Below are 17,745 nucleotides of genomic sequence, written 5' to 3'. Positions count from 1 at the left end.
CTGTAGAAAACTATTTATCAACCAAGTTTCCTGACACTGTCCAAGAATCAATCTGGCAATTACCTTTACTAAGCATATTTCAAGCCAGCTATCTGAGTTGTTTTTCTCATTTAGATAGAAAAGGAAAAGTAGATGACAATTTTTGTATTAAATGTTCCATGATGAATGATGTTGTTATGCTTTTAAAAATGGAAAAAAGTTGAAAGGCAGATATTATATATCTTCCACTTTTCCTATCTCTGGTCTGTCTTAAGGTTATCTGTAAACTGCACTCACTAACTCTCCTACCCTCTTGCTTCTACTTGGGTTGAACATTTGGGAAGCTTAGCAAAGTCTTAACAAAAGACAGGGGATAAGTTTATGATATTACTACTGTATCAAGTCCCACAGAATTCCTCCCAATCATACAGTTATATAAAGCAAGAGTGGTTCCTGAACAACTCCTCAGAAGACTCCAGAAGCTTTCTCTAAGAAACAACCAGAATAGTTTCATTTCTGAGGTGTGAAGTCACCTTTGCAAAGTACGCTATGGAGTGAGATCATTATTATTCAAATTAACTTCTGCAGTACAAGAAATGGTATGTAGATGGAGAGCAAAGCCTTAGGAGATTAAGTAACTATGGAAGTTAGCCACGATGGTGATGAACATTAAGTATAAATATCCTCTATTTCCTTGTGTGGTCCTAAAGAACACACAGAGGAAGGAGAAATTAAAGGTTGTGAATACCCGACTCAGAAAACATTTGGAAAATTACAAAAATTTGAAAGTAGCTTAAAGCAGTACCCTATCCCCTATTGTAGAAGGACATGTTGGGTGAACATCGCACCATCATCTTAGCTTTAAGAATTGTAGAGTTACAGTACTATTTAAATACTCAACCACCCAGACCATAAGGTAAAGTAAGGCAACTAGAAGAAAAAGAGTGGAATCTTAAAACATATTTTAATATGTGATAAATAAGGCAAGATGAGTGAGGCTGAAAGGTCTGTACTCTCAAATGCCCCTGAAGCTCTCTTTCTAGTAGAACCAGTTCATACCTGCACTCATTATTGTGAGAGCATCTACCTTCTCCTGCTCACACTTTTTTTTTGTACTGAGGGTCAAACTTGGAACCTTGGTCTTGCGAGGCAGGTGGCAGGACCACTGAGCTAAATCCCTGGCCCACTTGCATACACTTTTTAATAACAACACCTATGCCACTTGCTACATATAGAGACTTACATTCACTCTTGTACATGGTCTTTTGTCCTATACTGTGAGAAAAACCAGAGGGTCCAGTAAAGTTCAAGACCTACTACAGAAGGAGTTAGTTCATTATAAAAATATAATTATAAAAGCTCACTGATTTATATTTGCAGAAATCTCAGAAACACATGGGAGTAGATTCTCAGTGTATTAGACCAAGAGTAATGTGTTTCAGAGTCAGTCAGGCTAAAGTCATCCATTGGTCTCATAGCAGGGATTTGAATTTTTATTGGCTTGAGCACCTGGAGATAATGTCAGTGTTCTGCAAGACTGGCTCTTTGTAGTCTAAAATGATTTGTGGCCTAGAGTTGCTGAGGATGAAAATCTAGAACACCTCTGCCATTCTGTAGAACAGGGCTTTTAATGATTAATGGGCACTGGAATTAATAGAGAATATTTTTAAAACTATGTTTTTTATTCAGCAACCCTGGGCAATAATTGAAATTTTACATTTCTAGCAAAATTTCCAGGTGATTTTGATATTGGTAGCATTTGTCTTACACTTTGAAAACAAGGTTTTAGACTGTAGGTGACTAGTACAACCACTATGGAAATTGGTATGAAGATTTCTCAAACAATTATACAAAGAAACTCCATTGGACCAAGCTATTTCCCTTCTAGGTATTTTCCCAAAAGAAGTAAAGACATCATATTACATTGATACGTGAATATCAATGTTGACAGCACAATTAATAATAGTTAAACCCTGGAAGCACCCTATATGTCCATCAACAGACAAGTGGATAAAGAAAATATGGTATCTGTACATAATTCAGTATTACTCAGTCATAAAGAAGGATACATTTGAGGCCTTTGTACAAAAACAGATGCACTTGGAAAATATAATGTTAGGTGAAATTAATCAGACTCACAGGATTAAATACTCTGTGGTCTTTCTTGTGTGAATAATGCAAAGAACAAATAGACAACAAAATTATAGATTGATAAAAGGAAACAGGGAGATGAATCTTCTGCAAATGGGAAGGGATACAAGAACCTGAGGGTGAGGGAGAGGAAGAAGAAGGGGACTTAAAATATTTAAGATATGTCATGTACAAGTAGCCACAATGAATGTTAACATTGTATGTCACCAACACCAACTGAACAAAATCAGAATGCTAATGAAAATGAGGAAAGGGATCTAGAGCTAGAGGGAGCAAGATGGGTAGGGGTGGGGAATAAAAAGGAATAAAGCTATGTTATGTACACGTGCCTACACCCTAAGATAGATGTAAACCTCATGCCCTGCAAATATGTACTAGTAAAAAAAACCAAAATAATTAAAAATAAGAGGCTTAATTCTCCCTGTTGAAAAATAAGGGAAGATATCACCATAGCTTCCTTTTTCATAGAATATCTACTTTAGAAAACTTGTGATTGTTAAGTCATTTCTCCTCACTTTGAAATACATCTAAATCCTGTTCAAAACTACCTGAGCCTGTGTCAGCTTTATGACGCGGGAATTCTGACTCAAGTCCTTGAAGTATCTCCTTGAAATGTAGACACTCAGTGAACAGAGCCTTTATCTCTGTCTCCCTGTGGGTGTGACAGGTCATGCATTGGAGGAGAAGCTAACTTTGGGGGCATCTTGTTCCAAGTTGTGAAACTACCTCTTGTCATAAAATTATAAGAAGTTTATTTTCCTTTCAGTTAGAACCAATTAGATGACACAGATAATTATCTCAGGTGCAACGTGAACATAGGGCAGATTCTGATGAGCGGTGTTATCCAGTGCCCCCCTTGAGGATTAGTGAGTGTTTAACCTGAAGATGTGTATGTCATGCTTTTGTGCCTGCTTAGCTATGCAAAGGATAAGTTTTTATCTTTGCAGTCTCTCAATGCATTGTCTACCATGTACATCATGTTCTCAATTACTACTTATTCAGTAATAAGACTACTCCCTGCCTGTCTCTCTTACCTTTGTGGAGAGGTTTACTGGGTTTATGGAACATTTTCTTTTTAGTTACATTTCGCCAACACCCTCTATTCCACACCTCACGGACACCCCCATTGCTTGGGGTATCTTACCATCTGCATGTTTAGCTTGCATCTGTTCTGATTTCTGTAAGGCAGATTAAAAATGTCCCTGTTCAAACCAGCTGCATAAAAATACTTCTGGTGTCAAAATGTCATATGGTTGCACTTTATCACATTGTTACTGGATTTCCTTTATTAGTGCAAGCTTCAGATGGATGTTTCTTATGCAGAAGCTACTTTTATAAATTTTGAGCATATGTTCAATTTAGCAAAAATTTGCATATTTGACATCATTGCACTTAGCAGAAAGAGCATTAGCAAGGTGTGTCTAATCTAGGGAAGTGTAATTTTTTATTTTGGTAATGGGGATGAAACTTAGGACCTTGCACTTGCAAGGCAGGTGTGATATCACTGAGCTAAATCCCAGCCCAAGGGAAGTGCACATCTTTAAGTTGCCTGGACAAAGTGGGGGGCTTAGTGTATGAGATTATTTCAAATAAAAGGAATGCCAGTGTTTCAGATTCAGAGACAGGCATTGCTCCACAGGATGGAGACTCTAATATGGGCCCGGAAGAGGAAAGTCATGGCAGTTAATGAAGTAGTCAGGTTCAAAGGCCAAGTAAACACACCGAGGAGGAAAAAGAGAGATGACAAGAAGTCATAGGTTGAAATTTTGGATACTGTCTTTCTGAATTTAAATCCACATTCCACCATTTATTTTATGACACTAATCCTATTACTTTTGTTAAATGCTCTAAAGCAGATATCCGATTCAGCACCCACCAAGATAAAATTTATATTATCTGACATCCAAAAAACTTACCACTCATGCAAAGAAGTAGTAAAATATAACTTATAATTAGGAGAACATCTCCAAACTCAATAAACTGAAGTTCAGCCAGAAATGACAGATGACCGAATTAGTAGACAAGAGCAGTGAAACGGTTATTACAGTTCTGTTCCATATGCTCAAAAAACTATTGGAAATTGTTAGCAGAGACATGAAAAATAAGAAAAAGGTTCAAGTACAATTTTGGAAGATAAAATTTATAATGTCTCATGAAAAATATATTGTTGGATTTAATAGCATATTAACCTTGCAGACTAGAAGATTAGTGACCTTGAAGACACAGAAATAAAATTTCTCTAAAATGGAACACACAAAAAAACAAGACTTAGAAATGACCAGAAAGGAGTGTGATTACCCTCCACACAAGCCCCACACCCCATGTTCACAGCACAGTCCTTGGGATTTCAGCTGAGACTCAGCTCCAGAAGCAGAACTCTGGCGACAAAGAAACGTGTCCAGGATCTGAGAGAGCCAGGGACATGTCCCCACATTATAAGCTGCCCGATCAGGAAGCTCAGAGGCAAGGAAGCAAGTTCTTGTTCCAGTAGCCTGAGAGGAGCTGATTGAGTTTGGATGCATGTTCTCCAGCCCAGCCCAACCTAAGAGGATGACTGTTCTGGTCAGCACTTGGACAGCAGCCTTCTGAGCTACTGAACCAGAACTGCTGACTAAAGGGCTTCCACACTCCTGTCTAAGAAATGCACGAGCAATATTTGTAATTTTAGCAGTGAATTTAAAATCTACCAGCAGTGAATGATCAAAATTTAAACTACATAAATACTATAATTTGTAGTGGCATCGAAATGTTTGAGATACGTAGGGATAAATTTGGCAAAAGATGATTAAAATTTGTGCTCTGAAAAGTACAAAACTTTGCTGCTATATTAGAGGAGACGGAAAGAAATGGAAAGAACGTGGCTCACAGATCTGAAGGCACTGCTTCTGCTGAGCCCCTCTCAGGCACTGAGCTCTCAGCCCCACTGTACCACTCTATCATTGGGCAGGGATGTGCATCTTCTCCTCACTTGAAGACCATTTTCTTCCTTCTTTCCCTCACACACCAACTCACAGCTCTGAATCTCCTGTTTCAGACTAACTCACTTACTAAACCTCCTTATTTGGTTATTTATAGCAATCAGCTCCTGTCTTTTGGGGACTGGATCCCTTGCACAGTCATGTGATTCTTGAAAATTTTAAATCAATCATTGTATTAATAGTTTACTTTTCAGTTTCTAGAAATCGTTTTTGCAATTACCATGTCTTCCTATCTCAGCCACTCATCCCCCTGGTGATATCCTGTACCTAACTGTAAAATAAAAACAAAATAAAGTCAAAAAAATAATAACTACAAGTCTTTCCATCATCTCATTTGCAAGTATTTCTCTCTCCTCAGTACCATTTCTTCTCTTTATAGATCACTTTTTCTATACTCTAGCTCTCACAATCATTTGCTCCCTCACGAAGGTTTCATTTCAAGTCAATCATGTTCACCATCCTATATCAGACTTCATTCTTTTCACGCACCTTATTTCCTTTGTCTCCTGTTAGCTGTATGATAGTGTGGGACATTCCCTTTAGCTTGAGGGCTTTGGCTTCTGTCTCCAACCTATTACTTCAGAAGACTTGCAATGACTTCAACTGATCACATCTTGGCATGTCACTGCCATACAAACAATAAGATTTCTCTGCAGATGCCAGTCCTCTAGGCTACTCTGTGTGTAACATGTGGGAGCACATGGTGGTTTCCTCCTATGGGGGTTAGTATTTGAGAACACCTAGCTACTACTATTGGGCTAACTTAGGGCATCAGAGACAACTCTGAGTCTATGTTCAGGTCTGTCTGTCTACCTAAGGACTTCCAGCAGCCATTCTTACTCTACTTTTTGGGTTTAAGATTTGATAATGCTTATAATCCCTTAGAGTTTTCCTTCAAAATCCAGTGCTCTACCCCCAAAGTTATTGGAGGGTATTTGTTATTTTAAATTTCATTTGTGAACTTGGATTTAGGCAGAGTTGTGTCCATGGTCCTCTTCTGGGATAAACAATAGCATCTCCATGTGGCTACACACTCTGAATTTAGTTGATATCTCAATTTCCTTTTCCAGGGTCAGAAATATTTATTTATATTAAACAATCTTGAATAGTGCTCTCCTTCCATTTATGGTTTGTACTAGCTGGGTATAGTGATATATGCCTGTAGTCCCAGCACTCTGGGAGGCTGAGGCAGGCAGATCAGAAGTTGGAGCCTAACCTGGGTAAGTTAGCTACTTAGCGAGATCTTGTCTCAAAATAAAAATTAAAAAGTACTGGGTTGTAGGTCACTGTGAAAGGCCTAAGTTCAATCATGAGTCTCGAAATAAAACCTTCATACTTTTTATATTCTAACTTTTTAGTTTGGATATTGATTTGTGCAGGTTTTTGTGTGTGTGTGTGAAATTTCTCCTGTTAAGAAGCATGGATTTAACTTTTTAAGCAAGTGGTTTTCAAAACTTTATTTTCACTAAGAAAGTTGATTTGTTATTTACTGGGTTAGGTGTGCCAGTTTCAAACACTAAATGAATTAAAACAGTCGAAGACTTACAACTCAGAGGAATAGCGAGGTGTAATACACATGACAGATGATACATAGAAAGACTGTGGTACTGAGCTAAAATGAAGGAAAAATGAACCACAGGTAGAGAGGTTCTCTGCTCCTTTCTTTCAGCAGACAGATGTGACTTATCCTGCACCCTCTTGACAGGAGATATTCAATATTTTTACCATTCTCAAATTCTAGATTAAAATATTTCTATAACCATACACAAGACGGATCCACTAGTGTGTGTGTGTGTGTGTGTGTGTGTGTGTGTGTGTGTATTGTCAGGCAATGGGTATAAGATCAAGAGTTTTGTTGCCTGAATTTTTTGAGCCTGAGGTATTCTGACTTTTACCTTGATAGAACTCATGAAAGTAACTTTTCCCTTCTGGGCACTCTGCAAATGCCTTCTCTCTACAACTCGTTTCCTGGAAACACCTACTGAACTTGCACTGTGGTGTTCTGTCCTCTGTCCCTCTGAGACATGTTTGTGCCATTGGCCAGATTCCTGGGTGTTGTGATGGAGTTAGAGCAAAGTGTGAGGTTATAATTCAATTTCTGCTGACAGAAACATCAAAGTCCACATTGAGCCCAACCTGAAAAGAATCTTTTTGTATACAGAATTAACTCTATGTTACTTGCTGTGTAACACCATTACACACTCCTTCAGACTGTAGCTTCCTGTAGTGTGACCCTTACATTGCTGTCTTATTGGCTTGCTTCCTTTTACATCAGGTAAATGTTTCTTTTTAGACTTCATAACTCTCTGAAGGTCTCAAAGCCACAGAAGAATATCCATCAGAGTGCTTTCCTCTGACATAGGATGGTTTTAACTTATTCTAAGTACCAAGGAACTATATTCTTTTTAGAATATTACTGCAATACTTAAATCAGCATCAGACTCACCTTGTTAAAATAAGGATTCCTGGGCAAAACTCCTTGAGATTTTCACTCAGTACATCTGTGGTGATTCCTGAAAGTGGTCTTGTAACAAGTTCTCTGATGATGCTGATGTTTCTGACTGGGGATCATGCTTGAAGAATCGCTGCTCCACAATGATGCCTAACTTCAGCTTAAATAATGTTAACAGGGTCTATTCTGCCTGTTAAAATTGAGTTTAAAAAATTGAAACAGACCCTTCCTTCTTACCACACAGGTATAGGTCAAATGCGTTAATTCTTTCTCCAATCTACACCTTGGTCTTGGGGGCACCATTGTGCTGTAAGTGCCATCATGAGGGGCACCTGTCATGTGAATGAATGTTTTTGAGAGGCTAGAAAATTGTCGTTCTCTATAATCATTGAGGGACTTTGTTTCTCAGCATGTAAGAAAGTCTCATAGTACCTAAAGTGCTTTTGAAATTCAATAGAAGTTCATAAAAAAGAATATCTGAGGTTAAATGTAGTGCCAATTGTGATACAAGCTGTTGAAAATTCAGCAATGAAATATGCTTAGAATAAGAAAGAACAGAACAGTTGCATATGTTGATGTTGCTTTAGCCAGGCAAAGAATGACAGCTTCAAATAATATGCGACTGAGTAATACTCCATTTTATAAAAACCCCCCACATTTTCTTTATCCAGTCTCCAGTTGATGGGCAATTGGGCTGTTTCCAAGTTTTAGCTATTATAAATTGTGCTGCTATGAACATGGGTGAACATATATCACTGTGGTATGATTCTTTTAATTCTGGGGGAGAGATACCCAGCAGGGGAATAGCTGGGTCAAATGGGACTTACAATCCTAGTTCTTTGGGGAATTAAGAATGAGAAACTAGAGACATTTATGGCTAAATGGATGCACACTGAGGCCATACTCTTAAGTGAAATAAATAGGACACACGTGTGTAAATACTGAATAGTTTCTCTAATGTGAGAAACAAAGTGTAAACAAGGACTGAAAGGTATAAGAAATAATGTGAAATAGGAAGAAAAGGGGCAAAGGGGAAGTGGAAGTGGGAGGGGTAGGGGAAAGGAAAGAAGGGAATGGAATTAATATGAGAAAATGAAAAAATGGAAACAAAGTCTTTGTAGATAGGGAGGGATGGAGGGGTTGAAGGGAGGGCAGGGGAATGAGAAAAAAATATGAACCAAGAGAGATTATGTAAAGGTGCAAATTTCCAATGATGAATGTCATTATATTGTATACCTTAAATGTACCAGTAAAATTAATTTAAAAAAACAAATAATATGAGACTGGAAGATATGGATACATTCAAAATATGTAATCAATGAATATTTTAAAATTGTAGAAAGAAAATATTGCCCCCTCTCTATTCTCTTAAGGGTTAAAAAAATGAAAATGAAATTGTCAACAAAATCTAAATAAAGCCAGAAATTGCTAATGTCAGATTTTAAAGTCTTTACATGAACCATTCTTACTGCAAACTTACATAATTATATTCTTTTAATCTAAGAATTCCAAGTTAAAGCACACATCTTTTATTTTCAGTGTGAAAGAAGAAATCCTCAAGTACTGAATTATGGAAATTAAGAATGATGGGATAGAACAGCGACTTTCCAACCTGGTATAGAATTAGGAAAGTTAGAAAAAAAAAATCTCCATTCCCCAGCAGCACTTCACAACAACAAAATCAGAATCTTTACAGATGGGACCAAGACAGATTTTTAAAAAAATAAATCTCTTCAGGTGATTCTAATATGTGGCAATGTGTGTAACAGCACCAGCATGGTCTCCATTTACTTTTTAAGTTTACTTAAAACTACTTGGGATATTTGTAATAAAACAAAGAACTTTAGGAGACATAGCTATTTACATAATGATTCATTTTTAGGTAGTAAAGTTAATGCTGAAATCACTAGTTTTAGACTTCTTTCTCTGTGTTTCTTGAAATACCTTTCTTATATAGGGTTCCATTTTCATTTTGAATCCTAGTCCAAAAATAATATTGCAGAAATAATTCATAAAATTTAAATTACTCACCATTTCTAGTCAGTAGCATGATGAAATCTTGCACTATCTGGCTTTATCTTGGTAGGGCTATGAATCATCCCTTTTGTCCAGCATATCCATGCTGTATGTATGGCTCATTCTTTAGTCACTTAGAAGCTTAGGTGTCAGATAAACTGTTACAGCATCACAATGCTTGTGAGCAAGTAAGAGGGTCAATAATAGCTGTCATGACTTATATCTGGATATCCCCCAAAGCCTTATGTGCTCCATAGGTGGAGCTTTGGGGAGGAGGCTGGATCATGGTGTGTGATACTAGATTAGTGGTATGATAATAAGATTAGTCCACTGATTGGTTTAGCATAGTTCTGGGTGTGGATAACAGGGAGGCCCACCCTGCCTGTGGGTAGCACAAACCAAAAGCCTTGTAGCCCAGGTGGACTATAAGGGAAAAAAGAAGGAAGGCTGCTGCTGCCATAGACTGGTCCTCCTCTGCCATGTCCCTGTGCCATGCCACCCTGCCTTGGAGTCAGCCTACTATGAACTGAAATGTCTACAGGTTATGAGCTAAAATAAACCTTTCCTGCTTTAACATGTAGGTATAAGGTATTTTGTCCCAGCAATGACAAAGTGACTAAGACAGTAGCCTAACACTAGGCCACAACACTTTATGTCCTTTACCTCACTCCATCTCATGGTGTAGACATTGTACCCTATCATCCCATGAATTAGGTTGTGTACAGTACAACAGGACATTTTGAGAGTGAGAGAGACCACATTCATATAACTGTTATCACTATAGTCATCATAACACTTTCATTTTATTATTGTTAATCTTGTACTGTGCTTAATTTATATCTTCGGGTTTTTGTTTTGTTTTGTTTTGTTTTGTTTTTGGTACCGGGGATCAAACTAGGGACCTTGCACTTGTGAGGCAGGCAACAGAACCACTGAGCTACATGCCTGGTCATGCTTAATTTATAAATCAAGCCTTATTATTGTCATTATCTGTAGAGTGAGGCCCCACTGGAGCCGCAGCGTGTATCCTCTATGGATAAGAAGGTATGGTGTACTTCCTCAGAACTTGTTTTAATCCTTCTCCCAAAGTGACTCATTTCTCGCAGCCCAGAATTGGTACGTTTATTTTGGAAGTTATCCACTTTCTAAGAGATTGGAAGTTGACATTTTTTTAAAACGCTTATCTGGCCAATCAGTTCCAAATATCAAGTAGCTATATAATTTTTAAAAGCAATTTCTAGAATCCACATATTTTTCCTTAATGTGTTTTGACAATAGAAAATAACTGTTTGGGAACTAGAAATGTATTTTTCAGTAAGTCATATTGGGCAATCAGTTTTTTCAACCATTTGTAAAAGTTACTTTATTCTATGGTAACAATGAGAAAGTTACAAACACGTTGATAACTGCTTTTGAAAATAATTGCAGCTGACTTTCTAATCCCAAAATATTTTTCCTGCTTCTACAAGTCACTTAAAGTGTCATTTAATTTATACATTATGTAACAAATATTTATTAAATTTTTATGTAGGCACTGTGCCAAGTATTATAGATTATTAAAAGTTGAGCTAGACATTTGGTTTTCCTTTGAGTTAAAGAGAAATATCTCAGAAATGTTTTTTGTTTTAATGATAAAATTCTGTAGAATTGAAAGAAATTGCTTTCCACCTATGATTGGAATCATTTTTTCTGTAAAACCATGGTTGTTTTTGGTGTCCATTTGTTGAGGAACAAGACTGGCCTTCTGAATGCATACTTGAATGTTATTAGAGTTTGCATATTTTCTTATACAAAAGATTGGTGTTTATCTTCTTTAGGCAAAATGATCAAATAGATGATAGCATCCTCAATATAGTGTCCTCCTCCAGCTCAAAAATTCTGAGTAATAATTCACTGTTACAGGGTTGTAAATTAAAGATCACAAACTAGAATGCCTATCAAGTTAGGACCAGTAAATTAAATTTGCATGAGACAGAGGAATAGGGGGACAGGGAGAACCAAACTCAAATGTTGTGTGAGAACATAATTGTCATGTTGCCAGGTCTTTTACTTTTCCAGAAGAAACTTACTAATTTTTAAAGTAAGTTGTACATTAATCAAAAATCATAGAAGGGTTACATTAGGAGAATCTTGAGTTTACAACATTTGCCTTAAAAGAAAGAAGATTTCGTTAAGAACCAGACCAGTAGCTCAAATGGCAAATGATAAGAAATTGAAACTTAATTGTAGTTGCAGACATGGAAAAGCACAGATTAGAGAATATATTTAAAGATAAAATTTGCTTGATGACAATATGAAAACGTGTGATGAGTTAGTATTATCCTTTTATAATCTTCACAGTAGCCTCATGAGATAGGTGTTTATTATAATCCTTTATTTTTATGTGAGGGAGGAGGGTACAAAAATTTTAAACTTTTGGGTATTGTGGGCAATTTTGGCAATTTGGTAAAATCTGTAGACCTCTTCCCAGAATAATCATTTTTAACTGCATAAAATAGAGTAAAAGAAATATAAAGTGAAAAAAACTTACAGTAAACTGTAACAACATGCAATAAAAATATAGTTACACTTCATTATTTATCAATTAAATAGCACGATGAATGAAATGTCTAATGGATACTGGTATTCCAAGAGTGGTGACCATAGAATTTTAAAACTCTGTAACAATGATGATTTGATATGAAAACATGATTTTTATTAGTTATGGGGTCACAAGTGCTATTTTTATTACTTTAGCTTATGTTCTAACTTGTAATGAAGGAAATGATAATTTCTATAAACTATCACTGAAATAAAAGTTAATTTTGTTCATTAAGGTATTGACTATCTGAATTTTATTGAAAGACCTTTCCCAGATAAAAAACCTGGATACCACTTCCTCTCTGAAATAGTAAGTAATCCAAGGTAATAATGCTTATATATCCAGAGTTATGTAATAAATACGCTAAGAGGTCATAAAATTAAGATCATACCAATATATCTTCATCTAATTAATGTGCACTTAATTTTGTTACTGAAAAGGGGGTATGTTTTAACAATGAGGTAACATTTAGGTATAGAAACTGGCTGCCTTATAATTAGTTAATATTGAAACTCAAAATTTCACCTCAAATAATTAAAAATAAAGGTAAGAAAGTTTGTTGTAAAGCCACTTATGTAAATCTGATTTCATATAATTTATTCATTGATTTAATATTTATGTTTCCAATTAACATAGCCTAAAGTAGTAGCTAAAGTCAAGTATCCATTTATTCATTGTTATTCATTTATTTTTGTTTTTAAAAATGTATTTCATTCATTCATTCATATATTTTGTTTTTTGAAATGGGGCCCGGGATGACCTCAAATCTGCAATCTCCTAACCATGTGGTAAGATTACAAACCCAGCTCATTCTTAGTCAATTTTTAAAAATACATACTCACTGTTCACTAGGAATACAATTGTTTAGACAAATGTTATAAATCACCATAAGAAAACATTTACTTTGTTATATTCTTTACAATATTTTCATATTCCTGTTTCATAAATGTGATGATTCAAATATTTCTGTTAATTTATCATTTTTACCATGATTTATTAATTTATGTCTTTCTTTCCAAAGATAAACTGAGTTTAGGAACTTAATGAGGTAACGCATAGCAAACTAAGAGTCAGTGCATACCTGAAAGACATATAACTAAGCTTCTATCAAATTTCTAGTAGTAATACTGGTGCAATTTGAATGATCCTTAGATTCCTGAGTTGAGGACAGTGGTGGCTGAACTGAAACATAAGGAGTCAGAGACGAGCGATTTCTATTGCTAAGATTTTTCCTTAGGATCTAACATGCATTTTAGGGGATACGGCAATAGGAATATAGATAGACATAGAATATGTGGTTTGAAAAATCATCTTAAGTGAACTTAGGAGAATATTCCCCTGCCTGAATGTTGTTGAACAATGCCTTATTTGATGTGTATACTGAAATGTTGGACACTTTAACTTAATATGAAAATGCCTTCACATACAATATTGCTATACAAATAGAAATAATCCTTAAGAAGTTTTTCAAATAATGCCTATTTAAATGGAAACAAATAAGATGATAAAGCAACTGAGAGTGAGTTTTACAATATTTTGTTGATAAAAACTTACATTTGATTTTTTTGGACAAAACTGAATCTCATTGAACTGCTCATCTGAGAGTACAGATCACACGGTCCATGGTTTAAGATGGGACTGCGGTGAAGTTCTTCTAATAATGTTGAAAGCAAGCCTTTTCCCATGCCATATCACAAGATTTGCATTGTAGCAAACTTTTGCTATGATGAACAATATGTATAGAACTCTTTCTATATCATAATATGACACACTACATTAAGGTTTTATATATTGGAGAATTCTTCTAAATATTGGAAAGCAATAAATCCAGTCCTTAATTTTCATGTCTCTGAATGAACAACTGACCCAAAAGAATAAAGATAGCTGGAAATTTGTTTCATTGCACTATAAAACTTTCTGACAATTATTTCAGGAAATATATATTAGACCTTCTGTCTATATTAAGTGCTGTACTAAATGCTTTGAGATTAGTCCTTTCATGAAATTAGAAAAGTCCATATAGTAGTATAGAGATACTATTGGAATTAAAATGTATATATTTATTGAGTGATGGAGTTCTAGATCAAATATAGGATATCTTCCTTTCATTTTTATAGAACTTCGGTCTGATAGTAATAAGAATAGTAATATTCATGGCAATAGTATATAGTAGCATCAGCAGCAATAAACATATAATTTGTTTTAGTAGAAACAGCTACAGGAGTCTTACAAATACTACATACAAAATAGCTCTATTCTAGGCACTGCTTATATGCCTTCTAATGTTTGAAAGGAATGGAAACTACTAATCATGCAATGCTGATACTGCAAGTGTGCTGAATGTTAATTCCAAGAGGAAGTATAAGTTCATGAAATTTGTCTCCTCTGTCCTTTCTTTGCTCCACTTTATTTTCCTTCCTTCTTTCATGGTCCTCTGCTTTTCCCCACTCAGATTTATCCCAATTTACATATATCCTCCTGACAAAATATTTATCACCTGAATACAAATTGGTGAGAGTTTCTACTTGCTTTATATTCACAATATCGAACTATACACATTTTCAAAGAGGTTATTTTCATCAAAGGACTCTTTTTCATAGAGGAATTTTGGCCTCTCCTACCTAGAGTCCTTCCCTTCTCAAGAGTCTAAAATAGAATCCCAGTTACAATCTGACACAGTACAGTATTTTATTTTGTTAGTCACTCTTCACATTATGCAAATTTTCTTGTTTTTCTAGAATATATTTTGTCTGTAATCTTCTGATTAGAAAACAATTTGTAGTTCTACATACTTCATGTAGAACCATTGTCATTATTTCCCCAAAGTCTAAAATACCCTAACACTTGTGTTTTCTCAAATGTATTAGGTATGTTAATGAATAAAAATATATTATCTCAGATGGCATAAATGCAATTTATTTTGCCATGTACTTACATTACCTAAGAAAGAAAAGTTGTAAATGAAGTAATTCATGTGTGGGAAAGGTGAGCCAGTAAGGCCAGGACACTGACAGGGTCATTAGTTTAATTCAGAATTGTATTGGGTATTTCACTGTTCCAACTCATTCTGGTTTTTTGTTCTTGTTGTTGTTAATATGAAATACCTTAAATGGTTGATATAATTTTGAGATCTTACGCTCAGGAATTTATTAATCCTCATTTGTCATTGTTTTATTTATGAATATATATAAAATATATGTTTATATTGAGTAGTAGCTCAGATATTAGCAATGACATATTTATCACTTTCAGGTAGAGGGGTATTAGTATATCAATTATGTCAGAAATATTCTATTAGGCTTTAATTGAATTTATAGTAAATTTTATAAAATATGGAACAAATTTCTTCTTACTACCTAAAGTATTACACAACACGTATTAAGTTCTATTGCAATTTGTGTGTAGTATCTTTGTGTGAACTATACGCACTACTAGCAGTTATTCTTAGAAATAAAACAAGGAGCTGTCTACACTGCATCTTAGGAATCCAATTTAAAGAATCTATCATACTTAGTAACTGGTCTGTCATGTGATTAAGAGAAGTGAAAATTTAGGCACATGCTGTTTGAGGCATCAAATCATTTCACCTAGATTTCTCTAGAGTAGGAGTAATTGCTTCGCGTTTAATTTCTAAACTACTAGTCATATATAATACATAAAATTTGACATTTCTAATTTTAATTTCAATTCTATTGCTAGATGATGCTTTGCTCATACTCTATTGGCAAGTCATCTGCTTTAGAAAGGTCATTTTGTTCAAATATTCTGGCTTGTGTCTTTTAAAAGTCTTTTTTCCAGTGTTGGAATTTGATTTACATTTATGGCTATATTTTATTCAATACATATTTATCTTAGTGAGAAAGTCATGCTAACATGTACTTCTTAGCATATTCAAAATTCTTTTTTTTGGTATCGGGGATCAAACTCTGGTCCTTGCGCTTGCTCAGCAGGTGACAAAACCACTGAGCTAAATAAATCCCCGACGCCAAAATTCTTTCAGTTGTAATAAACTATTAGTTTAACAAATAGGTATATCTCATTATATACACATTGGAAATGTCTTACCACAACATTAATAAAATATTAACTACGTTTCTGGGGCTGAAATTCTACTTATTTAGAAAAAAAGTTTCATCACCTTTTATTTAAGTTTTAAGAGTGAATAATTCTTATTTTGTAGATGTTTCATAATAACTAAACCTGCTTAAGTAATAATATATTTCAGATTATAAAATTTTTTATAAGATTACCTTAAAAAGTCACTTTTTAAAAATACAAGCTTGCATTTGCACACAGAAATCTTGTCATACATAAATGTGTAGCATTATGCCATGTCATTAATTTAATACTTAAATATAAGAATTACAATTCTTTCTTTTAAAGAATTACAATTTTTAAATATAAGAATTTATAATTATCACCTAATTTTAATTGATAAAATACTATACTTCTTATTTGTACTTTGCAAATTATTATTTGCTTCAAAATTATTTAATGCAAAGTAAATTACCAGAATAACAAATGCTTGGGGAACTTCAAGAACTTCAAATAGCAAATGAGCTAAAATATGTATCAGTATTAAGAAACAAAAGTAAAAAATGGAGACTTTAAAATATTTAGTTAAAATTTTTAAATGGACAATTTAAAATGTTGAGATATATTGAAATTGACACAGTATGTTTAAATTTAATTAATTAAATAAATTAATAGATGGCACAAGTGAGGCAGAAAATTTTTAAGAATACATTTTTATTTTGAATCCAAAGATTTTATCATTTATTTTTTTCTTAGTAAAATTTTTAAAAATTAATTTTATCAGTACATTTTAGGTATACAATATAATGACATTTATCATTGGAAATTTGTACATTTACATAATCTCTCTTGGTTCTTACTTTTCTCCATTCCCCTGTCCTCCCTTCACCCCCTCCCCCTCTCCCCATTTACAAAGACTTTGTTTCTATTTTTTCATTTTCTCATACTAATTCTATTCCCTTCTTTTCTTACCCCTACCCCTCACTTCCCCTCTCCTTGGCACCTTATTTTCCTATTTAATATTATCAATTATAACTTTCATTCTTATTTACACTTTAAGTTTCTCATAGCAGAGAAACTATTTGGTATTTACACACTTGTGTCCTATTTATTTCACTTAAGAGTATCGCCTCAATGTGCATCCATTTAGCTATAAATGTCTAGTTTCTCATTCTTTATGGCTGAGTAGTACTCCATTTTATAAAAAAAACCATATCTTCTTTATCCGGTCTCCAGTTGATGGGCACTTGGGCTGTTTCCAGTCCTTAGCTATTACAAACCGTGCCGCTATAAATATGGGTGCACATATATCTCTGTGGTATGATTCTTTTAATTCTTTGCGGAAGACCCCCAATAGTGGAATAGCGGGGTCAAATGGGACCTCTAGTCCTAGTTCTTTGAGGTGTCTCCATACTGATTTCCACAGTGGTTGCACCAGTCTGCACTCCCACCAGCAGTGGAGCAGGGTTCCTCTTTCCCCACAACCCCGCCAGCATTTGTTATTGGTTGATTTCATGATAGCTGCCATTCTCTATGGGGTGAGGTGGAATCTC

This window comes from Heterocephalus glaber, unplaced genomic scaffold, assembly GCF_053883595.1.
Source record: "Heterocephalus glaber isolate CG9 unplaced genomic scaffold, H.glaber_assembly_v1.0 deba00000901, whole genome shotgun sequence".
Lineage (NCBI taxonomy): Eukaryota > Metazoa > Chordata > Mammalia > Rodentia > Bathyergidae > Heterocephalus > Heterocephalus glaber.
The sequence above is the reverse complement of the archived record's forward strand: the minus strand, read 5'-3'. Positions refer to the sequence as shown.